We start from the raw sequence: 19,852 nt of genomic DNA, 5'->3' as shown, positions 1-19,852 counted from the left end.
TTGCTTTAAGGAAATATGAACTGATGCCCAGAGAGGGGAAGGGATTTGCCTATGAATTAGTAAGGGCTGAGCAGCAAGGTTGGGATTCCAACCCAGCCTAGAAAGTTAGAAGACCTGCAATTGGAGGAGCTGGGGTCCATTGCTGGCACTGCTATTTAAATCTTTGATCATTGATCAAGAGCTCGAAAAGGAGAGTTAGGTGGTAGTGGAAAGAACATTGAATTGAGAGTAAGGAAGACCTGAGTTCAAATTTGACCTTAGATACTTAATAGCTACATGATCCTGGGCAAGCCACTTATCCCATTAGCCTCAGTTTCTTCATCTGTAAAATGATCTGGAGAAGGAAGTGGCAAACCAGTCTAGTATTTCTGTCAAGAAAACACCAAAAGAGTCATATATGACTGAGATTACTGAAAGCTAGAAAGTATAACTGAAGATGAAGGAATAATTTGATTAAGGCTGTCATCTAGAAAAAACACAGAACTATTAAATAGTCAAAATCACTCTTTAATCAAGGGAAAAGGGGTTAGCGCTACTAATAGGACAACAGAGCTGCTTTCCAAGACTGCACAGAGTCAAGACACCCTGGTCACCAGCCCCTGGGAGTGCCACCGACTCAGGATGGGCTTCGAGGAACAAAAGAACTTGGGGAACCTATATACCACTCTAGATGACCTGGGGGTTTTAGGATTAGAGGAACAGTTGATTGACCTTACAATGGTGAGAAAGGAAAATGAGGAGTTCCAGACAGGAATAATAGTGAGGGGCTGGGGCCCTACAGTGGACACAAAAGGGAAAGACTCAGCCCAGGGCTGGGTCACCTTGGTCATGGACCTTACTTAGCCTAGGGGGAGAAACCATTGGGACAAAAGGGATGCTTAATATTGGATGGGACTAGCAGTTCCCAACCAAACTACCAGGAAGTTCACTGTCTGGTGAAGAGGGACCTTCCCTCAGGGGGAAACCTCTCTTGTGACAAGGTCAAAACCTGGGGTTTCTACACTCAAACTAAATAAACTGGGGATCTCTATATTTCCATGTTGACAAGGCTATAAAGGTAGGTAATAAGAGTCAGAAGTTGGGTTTGGACCTAAGTCCTAACTAGTGGACCACACAGACTTCTGATCCTACCCTTCAGCACTTTGATGAGGTGAGTCAAAGAAATGCTATGGAAAGTTGACTGGTCAAATGACCACTGAGGTTCATTCCGTCTCTATGATTTTATGACTGTATTCTGTCCTTTGACACAAATTTCAATCCTTCCACATCTTGATTGATTGACCCACTGATGATAACAAAAGCTCATCTCTTTTTGCTCACTGGTTCTTTCATTGGTTGGTGTCCTGGAGCTCTTATTGGCTTAGGTGTCAATTGTTAAATTTTCAGGGTGAGTATTTATAACACTATGAGCATTTATACCTTGTAGCCTTGATGCTATGAACCATACTGATGTTGTTGTTTTGCTGATTATTTAGACTTTGTTATTCAGTCATTGTTCAGACCTGTCCTATTCTCCATAATCCCGTTAGGATTTTTCTTGGTAGAGTGAGGATTGGTTTGCATTTCCTTCTTCAGCTCATTTTATAGATGAAGAAACTGAGACAAACAGTTAAGTGACTTTCCCAGGGTCACACAGCTAGTCTGAGCCCAGATTTGAACTCAGAAAGATGAGTCTTTCTGATTCCAAACCTAGTGCACTATCCATTGATAGTATTCATAATTCAGATCAAACTAAAAGTGTATCTTTGTGCACAGCCAGAGAGCTGATTGTTAGATATTACCAGGACAACCCTGGATCATGAACTCCTCTGTATTTTGCCAAGTTGTGTCCTCTGTGATACACACAGTCAATCAATTTGCCTATACTGACCATTGCATTGGCTCTAAAAGTCCGAACCAAGTTATATTCTGATGGTCTATCTTTGGAGATCATAGGATTAGCTCCAGATCATGACAGGCCATTAGAACTGGACATTCTTATCTCTAGCTGCAAAATGCCATCTGTTTTTCAAGGCCCAACACCAGTCATCCCTTCCACGAAGTCTTCTCTTGGGAAAGCATCATGATGTTGCACTCATTCAGTGCAAGCTCAACGTTCTACTCTCGACATGACTCCACTGAGAAAGTCAGGTGAATTTCAGGTCAGACAAGATTTCAAGTCAGGGAATTCCTGCCCACATGTGATGAGCTGACTTTGCTGAAGTTCCTTTTTTTGTTTGGTTGTTTTTTTTTCTTTTGGTCCCAAATCTCCTTCTGATTTTCAACATTCTTCACTAACCTTGCCTCCCTGTACTCCCCACCCCCAAATTCAAGCTCCCATCTTCTGAAAGATTTCATCAGCCTCCGGGAGCTTTCCCCACGTTATTTAAATCCTTTGGCTTTTAGAGGAATTTGGGTATCACATGGATTAAGGAGTTACTGGAGAAATTACAGGGGAAGGACAAGAAAATGGAAGATCAAACGCTTATCTGTAAAAATAAATTCAGTGCAATCTACAATTAAGCAGCATTTGACATTTAAAAAAATATTTGATCCACGTTTTGGCTTCCAGAATTGCTTAAGGGCACTGTGATGTGTAAATTACATTCAAATGAGGGTTAAATATAGTTCTTTGGGAAAGATTGTACAATTTAAATTGCCTAATTATTTGGGAAAAAATCTGTTCTCCAATAATTAACGGAATAAAGATGTTGGGATTGTTGGAGGAGAAGAAAGTTTATCAGACATTGATTCCTCACCATCCCACTTTAGATGCCTGAAGATAGCATCATTACGTTGGAGTGTGTGTTGATGAGTCCGCATTAGATCATTCCAGATCCCCTCAGGGATACCAGTTCTCTCACAGGAACCCAAAACGGGAGGCTGGATATGACAGTCGTTACACTGGAGCAAAAGGCAGAAGGTATTCTTTATAGACCTTGGGGAAGTCTGGGTGAGGAGAGAGGGGAAGAATCATTGAGAAACTAGAAACAGAATCCGTTTAGTCTTATCATTAGCCAAATCCCAAAGACAACAAGCCAATGAGCATCGTGGGCCAAGTTTTCCCTGGCAAGCGATTTCAACATATGCAAGACTCCTGGCCAATGGGCTGATTCCACCCAACGTGATGCCACAGATGCCATGTGATATTTCAGGGAATGTGGCCCTGGTGCTGCTAGGAGACAGGAATAATTAGATGACATTTTCAAAAGTTGTTTTGGTGGGGGGCTGTGGCAGAAATGGGCTGAAGACCATGCCTCTGTTTCCTGGCTCAGGCTGTAGACATAGCTCAAAAATCCCACTTGTTCAGGAGTGAACTCCTGCTGGACATGCTCTTTAGAAGAGACTTTAGGGATAACTGGGTGGCTCAGTGGGTAGATATAGAGATCTGGGCTTGGAGATAGGAGGTCCTGGGTTCAAATCTTGCCTAAGATACTTCTTAGCTATGTGACTCTGGGCAAGTTACTTGCCAATTGCCTAGCCCTTACTGTTCTACCTTGGAATTGAAACTTATATCAATTCTAAGACAGAAGATGAAGTTTTTAAAAATAATAATAATAAAAGAAGGGACCTCACATATCATCTGATCTGAGCCACTTGAGTGTGGGATAGGGAAACTGAGGTACAAATTAGGGAAAGAACTGTACAAATTGTACAGTTATATATAACCAGTAAGGACCAGGTCTAGACTCTGATTTCTTGATTCAATCAATTAACATTGTGTGTGTGTGTGTGTGTGTGTGTATGTGTGTGTGCTGTGTGTGTGTATATGAATTATAAAATTGAAGAACTTGAACATTAGATGTCAGATCTCAGAGGGATCTTAGAATCAGAATATTAGAGCTAGGAGGGGCCAGAGGATCACAAAACAGACTTTCAGAGCTAGAAGGGGTCTTAGAAATTAGTTAATATTGAGAGGTGGAGACAAGTGAGTGGAGTATAGCTTAGTTTCCCCACCAAACTGTCTCCACAAAGTTTTGGAAAACATACCAGACCAAATTCTGATCAAGAAATCCAAGAAAAATTTACTGTGTGTGTGTGTGTGTGTGTGTGTGTGTGTGTGTGTGTGTGTGTGTGTGTGTGTGTTTCTAGCCTAGGGAGGCTTAGTGACAGAGACAGAGAAGTCTGTGGATTCTAAATTTGTGGATAATAAATGGACACTGGGGGCAGGTCTGATAGGTGCACACTAGGCGGGGAGCATCCCAGGGCTAAACAAGAACCAAAACTGGCCCCCAGAGCTGAGAGCACTAGGACAGAAAGATATCCTGAGGGATCCCTGAACTAGCGGAGGGTAGAAGAACAGGTGACATTTGAAATGACCCAGTTCCAGGTCACAGATCCAGGGCAGGCTGAGGAAGGGCCAGCACAAAGGTGTGTCAGAGAGAAGGGAGCTGGTCATGGTGTTCTGGACCCTCGCTGTGTACTGGGTGGGAAACAAACTCAGGAACAAAAGTGACTGATCTCACAAGCAAGGAGAGACTCAGTTCTAACCTTCAGACCAGGCTGAACTCTGCAATGGAACAACCAGGGCGGGAATCTCAGACCAAAGGGAACCTTGCAGGTTGGTTATACAGAACCACCGAGCTTTGCAGCCGGCATATAGTAGATGAATTGATGCCTAAGACTTCCAGCCAAGAACAGGAAATCCTCTAATACTGCAACCTGCTTATTCTTCAGGGTACACAGTACCAGTGCACACAATCACTGAAGCTCAATTTCCTCATTTGTAAAATGAGGATTTTTTGAGACTATCTTATCAAATGCCTTCTGTAGGAACAATAGCCTAACTATTTCCCCCTGCAGGTCAGGGTAGTTTTTTCTCTTAAAAGGTATTGAAGACATTCCTTTAGACATGGTTACAACTCTTTCATTGTCTGGATATGAAGCAGTCCCAAGGAGCTGGAGGGGCTTAGAGATGCTTAGTTGGTGGACCTTGAGAGCTTCACTCAGCTAAATCAATAAAGTCCCCTCAAGGAAGTAAATGTTTAACAATTGAATTTTTTGAGAGAAAAATTGTATGCACAAAGTACTTTAAGTTTAATCTGCATTTACATCTTCTCCATCATTTTCTTAAGTCTAGACAATCAACAAAATAATAAATCAAGCCCTGACTTATAACATTTGTTGATCTCCTGGGTGTCCATAATAACACTGAAAATTTAACAACTGGCTTTCTGGCAATCAGCCAATTCAAGATGACTCCATTAGATTCCCGTCTCAATGCCAATCACTGTTGAATATCATTCTTCTGCTATTGCTAAGTAAATCTTTTGTATAATGTTGAATGGCCTACAAATGTCTCATTTTGCTCCAATATAAAATTTAATCTACCAGGTGACTGGCCAGACTTAGTTACCCAGATCAAAACACGTCAGTTTACAAATGAGGAAACTAAGGTCAGAGACTGTATCAAGGAAGCACGTGGTCAGGTTACATATAGGAATGATTGTCTACCTTTCCTAATAAACTTTATAAAATATATATGTGGGAAGAAATATTATTTCAATTCTTATAAGACATTGAAGTATCTCAATAGATACCTCCCAAGTACCAAGTGAGAGGACCAGTATTTGAAATGAGGTCTTTTGATTCCAAATCCTGAAATCTTCCAAACTTGTTTTCTGTTGAGAAGAAAGTGCTTTGTAAACTACGAAAGACTATTGGAATATGTATTATTATTATGCAGCATTGTACATTATCTTTGACAGAGAGGCAACATAGAGTAATGTGTAGAGAGCAAACCTTGAGTTTAATAGTTGCCTGTTACACATACTGGAGAGGTGATCTTGGAAAAATCACTTAAACTTTAAGTGTTTTAGGTAATTTTCTAAGATTATAAGTTGAAAAGAAGGTGATATCTTGCATTGGGAGAGGGAGTTTGCTCATCTGAGAGCTTCCTGTACCAATGAGATCACAGGGTTAGTCCATACCTAATAGTGCATTATTTCTAAATTTTTTCATATTTTCATATTTCAAATTTCATATTTGAAATATTTCATATTTCAAAATTTTTCATATTTCCAAATAATATGATTATTTCCATATTACTATGGTATTAGTATCAATCTAGGTTTATACTTCTCTTTGTTCTAGATTGTGAGCTCCATGGGGACAGGGATCATTACATCTAAACCATGTACTTCTTTCTCCAGGGCCAAGAAGAAAGTTCATCCCAGTGGTTCAAACATCTATAATTTCATGACTGGGGAAATCTTTCCACCTGTTCATGCAGTAGTAGGGAAATAGGGGAAGGGGATAAATACCTACTTAAGTGCTTACTATGTACCAGGAACTGTGCTAAGAAATGTTACAAGTATGATTTCATTTGATACTCATAAATACCCTGTGAGATAGGTACCATTATTATCTCTTAGCACCTCTGGTGTGAGGGCTGAGCCCTTTTCAGGGTTGCTCATTCACCTTTGGTGCCCATCTTTCACCAAACTCTCACCTCTGGCTCCAAGAAACTGTAGCTTGTGCAGTGACCACACCTTGGTAAAACTGTCTGGGAAGATGGGTTAAACCAGACTGAAGGTAACCAACAGGCTTCAAACCGGTGGGTAAGTTAGGGGGATGTCTACTCCAAGCATGTGAAGACTTTCTCTGCTGGAATGGACCAATGAGAACTATTTGTTCCAGTGGCTGAAATAGATACTGGGGAGTACTTACAGCTTGCTCAGATATCAAAAATGCCAAGGTTATCCATTGCATCCTGGGCCATTGCCAGTAGTCCTGACTTTTGTCTTGCCATTGGGTTTTGATGACTGGAAGAGAGAGTGAGGCTGACAATTTTGTGCAACTCTACCTCACTTAAATCCAATTCATGTGCAAGTCAAGACATCATCCCATGATGACACTGATCCTCTTTGACAATGAAGGGTGGACAATTATGGTCGCCATTTTACAGTTGAGGAGACTCAGGTATTAGTAGAAGTGCTTCATGAGTTGTTTGTAGCCAAAAGAAAATCACTGATAGTGGCCAGCATACTAGTGATGATCCTTCTCAGTGCTCCCTCTAGTTACCAGAAGACAGTCCCACAATCTATTGCTAGGTTTATACTTTAACCTTTCTAAGCTTGGTAAGATGTAAGTGGTATAGTTCAATCAGTCCCAGACTTGGAATCAAGAGTCTTGGATTCATCTATCAGCTCTCACGCTTATTTACTATTGTGACTCTAGAGTCAAATCACTTTGGGGCAGATGGGTGGTGTAGTAAATAGTGTTGGACTTAGGGGTCACAAAAACCCAAGTTTTAACCCTCCTTCAAACATTGTAAGCTTTGTAAGGGCATATCACTTAACCTTACAGACTCAATTTCCTTAGCTGCAAAATGGGGATAATAATGGCACCTACTTCACAGTTTAATTATAAGAATCAAATGAAATTTGATGTCTAGCACTATGTAAAGTGCTAGACATACTTTAAAAGGCTATAGAAGTGCTATTGCTTATTATTATTATTATTATTATTATCTTCTTGGGGCCTCAGCTTCTTTTTCAGTAAAATGGGGGTACTACTCGCACTATCTACCTTTATAGAATTATTGTGAGGAAAGTCTTTTGTAAACCCATATCATTATAGAAATGGGAGCTAGAATTATTGGTAAGAGCTGTCAGGACTCATATTCCCCTGAAATGTCCTTGACAGAACTTTATTGGAGTTCCTGGGCACAGTAGACAATTAATATTGTTGAATTAATATCTGGATAGGTTTAACATGGGCTGGGATTAAGGAGTGAATAGAAGCACTCTTAGATTATAATCCTATATCTGAGACAATGCAAAGGACTGAGACAATGCAAAAAGACAATGCAAAAAAAAACTAGTAAAAAATTAAAAAAAAAAACAAAAAACACATATGTGAGAGACAAAGAAGAGAGAGAGAGACAGAGAGAGGAGAGGGACAGAGACAGAGAGAGACGAGGGAAAGAGGAGAGAGACAGAGAGAGAGGAGACAGACAGATAGACAGAGAGAGACAGACAGAAAGAGAAGAGACAAAGAGAGACAGAGAGAGGAGATAGAGAGAGAGGAGAGAGACAGAGAGAGAGACAGGGAAAGAGGAGAGAGAGACAGAGAGAGACAGAGAGAGACAGATGGAGAGAGGAGAGAGACAGAGAGAGAGAGGAGAGAGAGATTATTTACAGATTTATAAATGGAAAAATCCCTAAAGTCATCTAGTCCAATCTTTTCATTCGTAGATGAAGACTTGAAGTCCCTGAGTGACTTGTAACTTGTCTAAGGTCACAGAAGTAGTAAGTAGTACAGTTGAGGCACAGAGTTTATCAAATTAATGCTTTATTTATGCCTTTCATTCTAATATCATAGTCATAAACATACACCACCAATACACACAGTAACACTTCCCCATTAACAACAACAAAAAATCAACAGTGAACCAACACCAACTAAGGGAGGCCATGTCTTTCAGGACACACAATATTCTGCACCTGTAGTTTTCCATTTTTCCTAGGAAATACATGTTTCTTCTTAAAGGCTGAAGTTGGTCATTAAAGTAACACAGTATTAGTATTTATTGATGATATTTAGTTAAAAGGAAACTTAGACATTGCATGTAACTGGCAACATTAATTGATAACATGACAGAGGAGATGCCTTCAGTTAGCAGAAACTCTTGTATTTGTGCTTAAAGAATCAATACTTTATTTCCTTTTTCGGAAAGGAAAACGAGCATGGCAATATCTTAGTTGTTGCTTTAATCTTGGATTCAAGGAAACGGAATTAGTTTTTCTAGTTATGGGTTGGTCTCAATGACTACTGAGGTCCCTTTTGACTGAGAATTTGTGAAATCCTATTCCCAGAAAGCACCTGCTTGCCATATTAATGTACTCTGGGTTATTTGAATTCACCTTTCGCTGGTGGCCCTGGAAAAGGCCTTTCTCTGCATGGCTCAGTTGGTATGTAGCCGTGAGTGCACTGGCCACTGCCTGAGAACCAGGCCTTTGGAGAGAGGTGCCCATGGCCCCCAAGGTGGACCACTGGCCATCCGCCCCCGCCCCCACCTAACCCCCCCAGTGGCTGTCTGGGGGAAGCGCTCTGCCTTGGTGACTTCATTAGCATAATGACAGCTGCCTGCACAGCTGTCTCTCCCTGGTGTAGGCCACTCTGAATTTGTTTGAACTGGCTTTTGCAGGCAGCAGGGGCCCACAAAGGAATAGTTAATGTCTCCTTGTAAATAATAGATGGTTTTGAAACACACGGCTGCTGCTTGGTTCTTTTGCTCAGAGAGAAACCCAGCCCTGTGGTCATAATGACTGCCAGCCATTCCCACACGATGTCTTCCCACCCAACAGCAGGTACACCCTGTGCCAGAGGAGAGTGCACAGTTGGTTTAGACAAATTTCTTTGCAGTCTGCTTCTTCCCTAGGATGTTGCATCTGGATCCTTCAAACACTCCCTGGGGTTCAGACAGTTGCCGTGTCAGAGATGCAGCTTGGGTCTTTGAGAAAGGCCTTATCATCACACACACACACACACCTGTAACAGCATCCGTAGCTTGGATTCACTCCTGAGCATGCCCGACCTACAAGATTCTTGGGGAGACGGGAAAATGGAGACGACACCAAAGTTACCTGGCACCTTACCACCATTCATCATGCTGGGGAAGACTCACTTGAGGGAAATGATCCTGAGAATCCCAAATAATTATCCCAAATAATGCAATGACATTTTTTAAAACGCCCAGAATCTAACCTGGTCCAAATCTTTTTCTTCACCAACCAAATCTGCTATATTACAAATGAATAATTCTTTCTTGGTTTCCATGGGCATGAGGTTGACTCATTTGACTTTGTAGATGACTAAGACTCCAAGATCTTTTTCAGATCCCATTATCCACTTGTTCCCCAGGCTAAATTTGGTGCTATGGGTTGCTGAGACCTTGGTCAGATATGGAAATGCATTTCAGGCCATCGCCAGTGATCCTGAATTTTTGTCTTGCCACTGGACTTGGATGATTCTGGAAGAGAAAGTGAGGCTGAAGACTTTGTGCAACTCTGTCTCACGTAAATCCAGTTCATCAAGATATCACCCCATGGTGTCGTTGGTTCGCTTTAGAAAAAAGGAAGGATAAAAACCAATAATGGGAGTTTCATGCTGAAATTTGGATGACTATGAATAGCCTTGAGTTGGATGTATAATAACAGAATCAACATAATACTTTCATGTTTTTGCCACTTACTACCTTTGTGATTTGGGGAAAATTACTCAGGTTTTTTTTAAACGTATGAAATGAAGGGGTTGGACTAAGTGACCCCAAAGATCCCTTCCATTTCACGATCTAGCTTGATAAAGATGATCTTCCATAGCAGGCTTACATTTTAATAGCTCATAAGAATTAGAACCAGGAGGGACAATCTAGTCCAATCTAAGTTTAACTGAGGCAAAGAGAGAAGGGCCTTGTCCAAAGTCATGTGGGTGGTAAATAGAGAACTCAGATCCTCCAATTTAAAATCCAGTTTTTTTTTCCCTGATGCCCTTTGTCCTTAAATTTCTGTTCCTTGGCTTACCTGGGTTTAGTTCTCTCTCCAAAATAACTGAATCTGCCAGATGTCTTCCTGCTGTTCTTGACACACAACATTCTATCTCCGATCTTCATTTCGGGAATTTATATTCCCTCCTTATCTCCATCTCTTAGAATTCCTAGCACCACCTTTCACATGAAACCTTTCTGAATCTTCCTAGCTAGAACTCCATTCCCTCAAAATTACCTTTCATTTATTTGTTTTGTTTATGCATATACCTATGTGGTCTATCTCCATAAGACTCCTTAAGTTGGGACAATTTCATTTTTGTTATATCTCCAGTGCCTCGCATATAAAAGACATTTAACGAATGCTTGTTGATTGATTCCTGCTATGTGATATTGAACAGGTTACTCAATCTCCTTCAGTTTCCTTATCTATAAAATGATCATAATAATAACTGGTATACCTCACAAAATACTTTTAAGCCTCAAAAGATACAATAGATTTGACACCTTTCTCCCCTCCAAATGAACAATATATAAATAGCTTTAGGAAGTAAAAGAAAGAAATGATTGGCATTAGAAGTATCAATCTGGCCCAGAACAAATTCCCTTCTCCTAATCCTCATACAACCAGTGGAGTGGCAACCTCGGTAGCTATCCCTGCATTATTTAAGGGTGTTAAAAGCAGTTTCCATTGTGATTTCTGTACCATGGTCCCATGGGCTTCCATTCCCAAGGAATCCCTAGGAGTCAGACATGGTGGAGCCAAGGGCTAGAGGACAGACCCTGGGGAGGTTGCCACAAAGAAACATCCTGACAGCCTCAGCTCTAGTATAGTATATAATATAGTGGTAGTCTCTCGGTGATCGAGAATGACTATTGTCTTTGTGCAGTTTCACCTACGGTGTACCCTCATGTGGCTTTGGAGTCCAAAGGCTGAGGCGCACAGTTGGTGGCACATGGGGCATGGGACGCCAGTTGTTACGGGAGGTGCGGTTGTGGCCTGGTGTCGGCGTTCACATGCAGCAGCAAGACGTCGACGTCACTCATCTTCAAAGGTGGCGGCGGCATGGTTAATGGGGGCTCGCCAGCTGCTTCTGTCAGAGGCAGCGAGTTCTAGTTGCTTTGGTGTCATGCCAGCCCACTTCAAGTTGGACTTTAGCTGATCCTTGAATCTTTTCTTTGGTCGGCCTTGTTTCCTGAGTCAAGCTGACATTTCACCATAGAATACCTGTCTTGGTATTCGCTGTGCGTCCATGTGGATGACGTGTCCAGACCATCGTAGCTGGGTTTGGAGGACCATGACTTCGATGCTGGTGGAGTTGGCTCTGTCGAGGACTTCCCGGTTGGTGATTTGGTCCTGCCATCGGATCCTCATGATTGACCGGAGGGAGCGTTGGTGGAATTGCTCCAGCTGTTTCATGTGCTTCCGGTACAGTGTCCATGTCTCACAACTGTACAGGAGCGAGCTGAGGACCACTGCGTTGTACACTTTGAGCTTCGTCGCAGTGCTTACACCTCTGTGTTGGAGGACTTTGCAGCACAGCCGCCCAAGTGCCTGGCTGGCCTTTTGGATCCTGGCATTAATCTCGTGGTCTAGGGACCCGTCGTTGGCGATGGTGCTGCCCAGGTACTTGAAAGTATTGATGTTAGAAAGCTGCATGCCATCGATTGTAATGCACGGCTGGTTAGTTGGCCTCCCTGGTGCAGGTTGGAACAGCACCTCTGTTTTGCTGAGGCTGATAGTCAGGCCAAACAGTTTTGTTGCGGTAGAGAACCTGTCCACAATGGTTTGAAGATGATTTTCTTGGTGGGCCATGAGAGCACAATCATCTGCAAAGAGAGCTTCCAGGATGAGTCTCTCTGTTGTCTTTGTTTTTGCAATCAGGCGGCGAAGGTCGAATAGTGAGCCATCCAGCCAGTATTTGATGTAGACGCCCAGGTCTAGATCCATCACAGCATGTCATAATACTTGGGTGAAAAATAGGTTGAATAGTACCAGAGCAAGGACACAGCCTTGTTTCACACCATTGGAGATGTTGAAGTGATTGGAAGTCTCTCCACCAGATAGGACTTCCCCTGTCATGTCGACATGAAAGAGTTGGATCAGTTTGACGAATTTTGCTGGGCAACTGACCTTGCTGAGGATCACCCACAATGCGTCCCTGTTCACTGTGTCGAATACCTTTGTCAGGTCTATGAAGACAATGTAGAGACTCAGGTTCTGCTCAAGGCATTTTTCCTGCATTTGCCTCACCGTGAAGACCATGTCGATGGTGCTGGTCGGAAGCCACATTGTGATTCAGGCAGGTTCTGCTCTGAAACAGATGACAGGAGTCTGTTGAGTATAACACGGGCGAGGATCTTTCCAGCAGTGGAGAGTAGTGGGATGCCTCTGTAGTTGTCACAGGCTGCTCGTGAGCCTTTGTTCTTGTATAGGGCTACGATGGAGGCATCTCTGAGTTCTGGGGGCATGTCTTCCTCTTCCCATATGCTGGTCAGCACTATGTGGAATGCCTGGAGTGCCTTTCCATTTAAGGCCTTGTACACCTCAGTTGGGATCCCATCTTTACAGGGTGCCTTGCCTGCACTCATTTGTTTAATGGCTTTTTGGACTTCCTCTATTGAAGGAAGAACACCAAGTTGTTCAATGGTGCGGTTTTGGGGGATCTGGTCAAGGGCGCTTTGCTTGACTGAAGAGGGTCAGTTGAGAAGCTGACTGAAGTGTTCTTTCCACCTATTGCTGATGCCTTTTTTTATCTTTTATGAGAGTGTCACCGTCAGAGGATAGCAAGGGAGTGGTAGTGGGTTTTAATGGCCCATAGACAGTGTTGAGGGCAATGAAAAATTGTTTGTAGTTTCTCGTATCAGCAAAATGCTGGATTTCTTCTGCCTTTTTTTTCCCACCATCGGTCTTGCATCTTTCTGATCTCACGCTGCACAGTGGCTTGGAGAGACTTGAATCTGTCCTTTTTAGGAGCAGAGTTTGGGTTATTTTGCCACTCCATAAAGGCTTTGTTCTTCTTGCTCAATAGGTCTTCAATAGCAGTGTTGTTCTCATCGAACCAGTCCTGGTGGTTGCGTTGTTTTGGGCCTAGGACTGCCTTTGATGTTTCCTTCACTGCGTCTCTGAACTGGTTCCATTTCTCAGTTGAGCCTCCAGTGAGTGGTCCCTTGGCAGACAGCTTGTTGTTCAGGCAGGACTGGAATGTTTGCAAATAAGATGGATCTCTAAGACGACTCATGTTGTAAAATGCACGAAGGCACGTTTTGGATGGTGAGGCGCAATGCGCATTTGAAGAGTCGCTCTAACCAATTGGTGGTCTGTCCAGCATTCAGCTCCTCTCATGGCTCTGGTGATCTTTACATCCTGGATGTCTCGCCGGCGTACAATGATGTAGTCAATGAGATGCCACTGTTTTGATCTTGGGTGTATCCACGTTGTTTTATATTTGTTCGCCATTCTGAACACAGTGTTCGTGATGGTGAGTTCGAACTCTGAGCATTTGCTGAGTAGCAGTAGGCCGTTGTTGTTCATTTTGCCCACGCCGTGTTTGCCGAGTACTCCTTTCCATCTTTCATGGTCCTGTCAAATGCGGGCGTTGAAGTCTCCCAGTAGTATCAGTTTGTCATTTGTGGGCACTGAGTGCAGGATGGCACTCAGGTCAGAGTAGAACTGCTCGATGGTCTCCTCTGTGCTGGTCAGTGTTGGGGCATATGCGCTGATGATTGTGGCGTATTGGTCTTTGCTGAGAGGCAAACAGATCATCATGAGCCTTTAGCTGATGCCCACAGGCAAGTCTGGCAGCTGTTTGAGCAAACTGGTCTTGATGGCCAGGCCAACACCGTGGATTCTGTCTTCATTTGAGGCTCTACCTTTCCAGAAGAAGGTGTATCCAGTGGTGGGTTCGCTGAGTGATCCCTCTTCTGGTAAGCGTGTTTCGCTTAAGGCTGCGATGTCGATGTTATATCGCGCCAGTTCTTTACTGATTAGAGCTGTTCTTCTCTCAGGTCTTGGGGTATTCTCTCTATCAAGTAATGTCCTGATGTTCCATGCTCCTAGTAGGAGTTTCTTTGTATTTTTTCTTTGATTTCAACCGCTTAAAGGGATGACCCGCCAGCCGCGGTATGCTACCCGGGTGTTTGTAGGGCAGGCAATGTTTGGGACACCTTTTCTAGTCCCCTCCCTTGATTAGGGTGAGCAGTTCTGTCCTAGAGAGGGCTGCTCAGTCGCCCAGGATGCTGCCGAACGTCCCTGCTGCCCACAGGGCCGAGTGACCACTGGTCTGTGGGCCACCTACGTGCAGGATCGTGACTACAACTGCCAGTGGTCATCTCCACCTGTTGCGTCGCCACTTCCCCATCGCCGCAGGTCTTGAAGAGGTTGGACAGAGTTAGGATAGATGAGTGTGCACAAAGATACTTGTGCGTGAAAGAGATTTAAGTGGAAAAGCCGATGCACAGAGACAGTCCCACTCTCTTGGCGTTGGAAGCCTCAGCTCTACTGACCTAAAAATTAGGAATCTTGCTAAGTAGGACAGAGTTGGCAGTCCAAGTAGACTTGAGGGTCAGGTACTTTAATTTTTTTTTAAACCCTTGCCTTTTTTTCCCTTTTGAATTAGTTTATTTAGTCAATTTAGAACATTATTCCTTGGTTACAAGAATCACATTATTTCCCTCCCCCACCCTTCCCACAGCTGACGCACAATTCCACTGGGTATTACATGTGTCCTTGATCAGAACCTATTTCCATGTTGTTGGTGTTTACATTAGGATGTTCATTTTGAGTCTACATCCTCAATCATATCCCTCTCGACTCATGTATTCAAGCAGTTGTTTTTCTTCTGCATTTCTACTCCAACAGTTTTTCCTCTGAATGTGGATGTTTTTTCTCGAAGATCCCTCCGAGTTGTTTGAGATCATTGCATTGACACTAATGGAGAAGTCCATTACATTCAATTGTACCACAGTGAATCAGTCTCTGTGTACAATGTTCTCCTAGTTCTGCTCCTTTCCCTCTGCATTACTTCCTGGAGGTCGTTCCAGTTGCCATGGAATTCCTCCACTTTATTATTCCTTTGAGCACAATAGTATTCCATCACCAACATATACCACAATTTGTTCAGCCATTCCCCAATTGGAGGGCACTTGACTTCTTTTTTAAAAAAATTATTATTTCTAATGTTTACAAAATCAAATATATATAATATACAGAAAAAGAAGCTATTACACAAATGAAATTGCAAATCTCTATGCTCAATTTAACTTTTCTTTATATCTACATGATAAATCTCATCTACTAGTGTCCCTTCTGTCTTTGAAGCGGTTCCAAAGAAACAGAGGATTGAGAGTTGGGCAAATGGGGGTTAAGTGACTTGCCCAGAGTCACATAACCAGGAAGTGTCTGAGGCCAGATTTGAATGCAAGACCTTTTAGGCATGGCACTCTAATCGTTGAACCACCTAGCATTCCCTGAGCCAGGCTTTTTTTTTTTAAGCTGCTAAAGGTCATCCAGAAGAGGGGATCCTGTTTGGACAAAGACCTGGAGTTCATACCTTGTGAATAAAGTCAAGTCAAGAAGAATTGATCAAACAATTGTTACGTATGTGTTAAGAACTGTGCTAAGCACTGGGGATTCAAAGAAGAGAAGCAAGAAGAAAGACCATTACTGCCCTCAAGGAACTTACAATCCAATGAGGGAAGACAATGCATATAAAAGAACTTAAAAAGGAGCAGAACAGTGAAGTCTAGAGAGTAAAGCATGAGTCCTGAGCCATCTAAGGATCAGCTGAAGTTACAGATGGGTAACCATTGAGAAGAGAAGACAAAGGGGGGATATAATTGTCTTCAAGTATGTGAAAGACTGCCATGGGAAAGAGAAGAGAGATCCAAGCCCCTGCTTGGCCTCAGGGTCCAGAACCAGTAATAATGAGTAGAAATTGCAAAGGGGGGCATGAAATGGGCTGCCTAGGGTAGTAGAGGCTTCTCCCATACTGGAGGTCTTAGAGCAAAAGTTAGATGACCACTTGTTTGGAATTCTTGATCCAGTTTGAACTAGATGACTCTTAGTGAGTCTTTTATTTATTTATTTTGTTTTGTTCTTTTAAAAAATATGGATTTAATTAATTTTGAATATTTTCCCATGGTTACATGATTCATGTTTTTTCCCCCCAATCTTCTCACAGGTAGCCAACACACAATTCTACTGGGTTTTACATGTGTCATTGATCAAGACCTATTTCCATATTATTGGTATTTGTACTAGAGTGATCACGTAAGAGTCTACATCCTCAATCATATCCCCATCAACCCATGTCATCAAGCAGTTGCTTTTCTTCTGTGTTTCTATTCTTAGGGAGTCTTTGAACTCTTGAAACGCCATGATTTCTAGTAGTTGGGTGGTTTTGTTTTAATTTTTAGGAGATGGCTGTAGTGTATTAAAGGAAACACTGGAAGAAGCAAGAGCATACATGAGTTTCTTAGTTTTCTAGTCTGCAAAAATGATCTGGAGAAGGAAAAGGCTGAAACGACTGAATGCCAAAATACTTAATTTCTAGACCAGACTTAAATGTTGACTAGAATTGCAAGCTGCGCTCTTCTCTGGATTTCATTTCATTTCTCTTAAATTCGAGGTTTGTGCTAAATGCATCCTGCTGGATATCAGTAGCCCTGAGTCTAGAGCATTTAATTATGGCCAAGAAGTGGTCAGAAACCTACCTTTAACTATTTACACATCAGGCAAGAACAGTAGGGCTGATGTTATCCCACGGATAAAACCGAACTCATAACTATGCTAGAATCTTCCTTTAAATGCCACCTTCCCAGTAGGGAGTGACTTTCCTCTTTGGACCAATTTATACTGTGCCTCTGATGCATCATCATGCATTATTATGTTCTATAGTGAGATTCCTAGACTTTAAGCTATTTTCCAGCAGCAGAGGTCATATCTTATCTCAGTTTTGTATATTCCCTGGGGCTTATTCCAGAGCCCTTTTCACAGGGGTGCCAAATTAAAGTCTACCGAATTTGAATGTCTAACATTTTTATAGTGCTTTAAGGTTTGTTAAATACTTTACAAATATCATCTCATTTGAGCTTCACAACAACTTTGGGAAATATATGCAATTTTAATCTCCATTTTACAGTTGAGGAGACTGAGGAAGACAGATTAAATGACTTGTTCAGGGTTACACAGATATGAGTACTTGAGGTTTATATTTCAAATCAAATCCTTTTGATTCCAGGTTCTAGTACTAAACTGAATGGAATGGAAATGGAAACATAAATATGGAAGCCCCAAACTAACTGATAGATTAGGCAGTCAGAGACAGAGGATGTAGGGGCACTGGTGGTCACCAAATATGTCCTCCTTTCCTACTCTTCTGTTGATGCCACATAGGAATCGGGTCATGGGCAATGGTCCTAGAATATAGAGGATGTGCATATTCTGGATGGATCACAGACTATGGTTCCAGACTTGCAATTTTGACCCTCTAGCACCAGCAGTAGCTGTGACATTCTCTGGGGCCCTACTGAGCAAAACGTGTCCCTGTGGATTTTCTTCCATAAGTCTGTCTCCCGCTGGGTGAGTGCTGATAATGATTAATTTCATTAGTAGTAGATTTCCTTTAATATGTCTCTCTCTTTCTGCTCCCCACACTCTGTGAGTGTAGATAATTTTTTCCCAGCAAGTAAATTCAGGATGACAGTTTAATAGGCTCAGACATGCTTAGATCTGAAATGAGACTGTAATATTAATATATTATTGACCAGCTATGGATTAAGCAAACCTAGGGCAGCCCAAAGCAAATGCCATCCGAGGACAAGTTAATGTGCTAAGTGCTTTGCATGCAATGATTAAAAATAGCTTTGATTTACTTGGAAATTAATAGTTTTTTTAATTAATCTAATAAAACCAGCAACTGCGTGTCACCATTTTGACCCACATTGTGCTAGGAGATGCTGAATTGCTGGAATGTTGACTTTTCTCCTGCCCTGTCTTGGGTCTAGGACTTAGAGGGTGCAAGGCACACACTGAGCAATTATGAGGCAGATGAGGGGTACAAGAGACAAAGAATATTTTTCTAAACTCTTATTTTCTGTTTTAGAACAACTCTGAGACAGAGGGCAAGGGCTAGGCAAATTGAGGTTAAATAAATTGTCCAGGATCACACAGCTAAGATCTGAGGCCAGATTTGACAAAGGTTATGTTTCCACCTTTGGGGCTCAGTTGGCATATTGTTTTCATTAGAAAACAGGATACTAGAGGTTCAGGATTTGTAAAGGAGAATGAGGACATATTTGGGAGAAATCTAATGACATCAGTAGCGAAAATAATGGTGATGATAATAATGATAATAATGATGAAATGTCACGGACAGGGGCTAGACCTGGGATTTCATTCATCTAGCAAACTTTGAGGTGAGGTCATTGTTTGATAGTGACTAAACAAGGACATATCAGGGGCAGAACTTGGGTCTTCCTCACTTCAAGATCAGCTCTAGCCATCATCACTTGACATTAATATAGTATTAGAAATAGCTGTGGTCCCCAAAGATATCATAAGGAAAAAAGACTTGTACAAGAATAGTTGTACTTTTTGTGGTGGCAAAGAATTGGAAAACGAGGGGATGCCCGTCAATTGGGGAATGGCTGAGCAAATTGTGGTATATGTTGGTGATGGAATACTATTGTGCTCAAAGGAATAATAAAGTGGAGGAATTCCATGAGAACTGGAACAACCTCCAGGAAGTGATGCAGAGTGAGAGGAGCAGAACCAGGAGAACATTGTACACTGTGGTACAATCTAATGTAATGGACTTATCTATCAGCAGCAATGAAATGATACAGGACAATTCTGAGGGACTTAGGAGAAAGAATGCTATCCACATTGAGAGGAAGAACTGTGGGATTAGAAACACACAAGGAAAACAACTGCTTGATCTCATGGGTTGATGGGGATATGATTGGGGATATAGACTCTAAATGATAACCCCAGTGTAGTTATCAATAATATGGAAATAGGTCTTGATCAATGACACATGTAAAACCCAGTGGAATTGCACATAGGCTATGGGAGGGGGGAGGGAAAGAACATGAATCATGTAACCATGGGAAGATATTCTAAATTAATTATATAAAAATTTCCAAATTAAAAAAAATAGCTGTGCTGTATGGGATATTAAGGGAGGATTAGCACCTTTGAGTTTTACAGCAATCTTGTGAAGTGGACAGGGGTGTGTTGGCCAATGTTTAACAACCAGCTTTCCAAAATGAAGGAAATGCATTTACATTTAATTCTTTTACATTCATTTGACATTCATTTGACATTCATTCTTCCTTCCTTCCTTCCTTCCTTCCTTCCTTCCTTCCTTCCTTCCTTCCTTC

This window comes from Monodelphis domestica, chromosome 1 (genome assembly GCF_027887165.1).
Source record: "Monodelphis domestica isolate mMonDom1 chromosome 1, mMonDom1.pri, whole genome shotgun sequence".
NCBI classification, from domain to species: domain Eukaryota; kingdom Metazoa; phylum Chordata; class Mammalia; order Didelphimorphia; family Didelphidae; genus Monodelphis; species Monodelphis domestica.
This window is presented reverse-complemented; position numbering follows the sequence as displayed.